Source organism: Cyprinodon variegatus, unplaced genomic scaffold, assembly GCF_000732505.1.
Source record: "Cyprinodon variegatus isolate N-32 unplaced genomic scaffold, C_variegatus-1.0 Scaffold896, whole genome shotgun sequence".
Taxonomy (NCBI): domain Eukaryota; kingdom Metazoa; phylum Chordata; class Actinopteri; order Cyprinodontiformes; family Cyprinodontidae; genus Cyprinodon; species Cyprinodon variegatus.
The window spans coordinates 180,643-183,598 of record NW_015151349.1 but is presented as its reverse complement, the minus strand read 5'-3'; positions in this window follow the sequence as shown (position 1 = coordinate 183,598).

The following is a 2,956-nucleotide window of genomic DNA, read 5'->3' as shown; positions in this document are numbered from 1 at the left end:
CATGGGGGTGAATAGAAAATGAAGGCTAATCATGTTTTGGGTGTACTATTCCTTTAAGGCAGGATGTGCATACTACGTGCCTGATTTATTTATTTATGTTTATGATCATTAACGTGACGTTAGCCTTGAATTGCTAGCTGTGGCTAATGGTGGTATTGATACTTTTGAAAAAGATTATACAACATTTTAGTGTCTATATCGATTTTTACAACCCTAGATCCTAGTTGTCTCTGTTACAAAGATCCACAATGAAAAGAAGATGCTTTGGCAGAAACTGCATGTGTGATTGATGCTGATGATGAGTTTTAATTATGTCATATTAGATTAAGCCTTCATTACTGTATGTTTTGCTCCTACGAATGAAGTAATATTATTGTGCACGCTGTCCTCGAGCTCAGAGTGACTTAGAGCGGATCAAGACGGAGGATGTGGGATTTGCACTGCAAAAAATCAAGATCTAAATAAGTCATTTTTTCTTAAAAAAATGCATTTCTTCTTTATTTGAGGAGGTAAGTGAGACGTTTTGCCAATCGATCGAGACAATTGACATTTAAAATAAGAAAAAACAATTGCATCATCCTATTTCAAATGCATATTATCTTATTTTAGGAGTAAAAAAATCTCATTCCATTGGCAGATCATCTTATTGACCTACTCAATTTAAGGGTAAATACACTTAATTTCTGAAATTGTAACTTATTTCTAGCTGTTTTTTTGTGTGTGTGTGTGTTAGCTCCTATTCAGGAACTTTATGCACTCTGGCTTCAGCAGGTGAGACCTAAAGGAACCAGATCAGGAAGGAATCTGTGGATCTCTGAGGAACCAAACTTTGACCACTTCTGTTGGCTGAATTAATAAATTGGTTATTTTCATTGTATAACTTATTTTTTTAACAAAGTTTTTTAATAACTTTCAGTCTTTTTGGTGAACTGCTGTCTGCATGTTATAAATGTTTTACTGGTTTGAATCCAACAAAGCTTTCATTGCACTGGAAAGAAGATCTAGAAATAAGTACAAATGTCTTAAATTAAGTGTATTTACCGTTAATTTGAGCAGGTAAATGAGATAGTTTGCCAATGGAGTATCTTTACTCTTAAAATAAGATAATTAGATAATATGCAGTTGAAATACAACAATGCAATTATGTTTTTCTTATTTTAAATGTAAATTCTCTGGTTCCGTTGGCAAAATGTCTCTTTTACCTCCTCAATCCAAGAACAAATGCACTTATTTTAAGAAAAAAATTACTTATCTAGATTTATATTTTTCTGCTTTGGGGCAGAGTTTGTCCAACCACCAAACTTTTCTGGTTTTAGATTCATTGTTCTGTTGGAGTCGTCTTCATGGTTCAAAGCTTTAGCTGCCAGAAATAAAGCTGAACAGTTTATACTGCAAAAAATTGAAATATGAATAAGTCATTTTTTCTTAAAATAAGTGCATTTTTTCTTGAATTGGGGAGGTAAGTGCGACACTTTGACAATGAAGCAAGACAATGTATACTTAAAACAGAAAAATAAGCTACATTGTCGTATTTAAAATGCATTTCTAATTATCTTATTTTAAGATTAAAAATCCTCACCCTTTTGTCAGATCATCTTATTTACCTGCTCAAATTAAGGGTAAATACACTTAATTTAAGACATTTTTATTTATTTATGGATGGTTTCTGCAGCATAGTGCTGATTTGAAACCATTACAGAGACTCTTACTAGGTGTAAAACAGTATTAAGAGACGCTAATAAAGTTCAGGGCTTTTTTTTTAAGAATATTTGATTAAATTTTCATGACAAAATAACAGTAAAAGAACCAGAAATGTTTTTTACAGACTTTTTCCTCATCATTAACTTGGAAATATGTATATTTCTTTAGCAGACAATTGACTATAGAGGAGAATCCATCCTTCATCTTGGAGGAAATATTTTCTGTTGAATTAAAAATAAACTTTTATTGGTTTAAAATGGCAACAGATTCTAATTTAGGATGTTTAAGTCGTTATATAGTGGAATTGATGTGTTTTTTTTTTTTTTTTTACCTTCTCTTTTCAGGCGGAGCAGTACCAGAAGAAAAACCGGAAGATGCTGGTCATTTTGATCCTCTTTGTCATAGTCCTTGTTCTAATCATTATCCTTTTCGGAACAAAGTTCAAGTGAATCATTCCTCCGTGTTTGTGTCCGTCTGTTTGGGTGTTTGTCGTGTTGTTTGTGGCTTTCGGGCTCTTCTCGATTCGGCCTGAAACCGTCAAGAAGAATTCATCATCCCTCCAAGTGCTTTTTGAGCGGAGTGAAGGTGTTTCCCTGCTGCTAGCTGTTGAGCGAAAGAAGCAATCTTCAGTTTGAAGCAGGAATCCCCGCCCATGCTGACATATCTCTGCGTTAATGAAAGGAAAACATGTTTGTGGTTGGATTACCCACGTTAAACAAGCGTTTAACGGTCAGATCAGCGTTAAGCCTAAACTCAGTATTTGACCCTCTTAAAAAAATGCAATGAGAACATTTTTAGGTTTGATCAGAGAAGATATGCAGAACCAAAAATATCCTGTTTAATTTCAGTGGCTCAACTCAAACATGGCTGTCCTCATTCACCTTCACCAAGTTTGAATCATCTCTCACCCTCGCTACACTTTGAAAAGCTCATTGTAAAAACACTTGTTTTTATATTCCATGTTCCAAGCATAAAGTGCTACCTTTTTAAAACTCTTGCAGTTTGCACATACTGAGGGCCTGAGAGGAGGAAACGTCGTCATGGATGTTCTACTACTGTCGCTTGTATGATATAAAGAATTATTTATTTTTCTGATACCTTCAAATAATCCTGATGTGTTTTTCTGTAGATTTGCTGTTCGAGTATGAATAAAATGAACCCACTCCACTGAGCTGAACACTGTGATGTCCAAACGCAGGCAGTCGTTCAGAGATAGCCTTATTACCTTTTATTCTTATTGTTTGGACACGTTTCA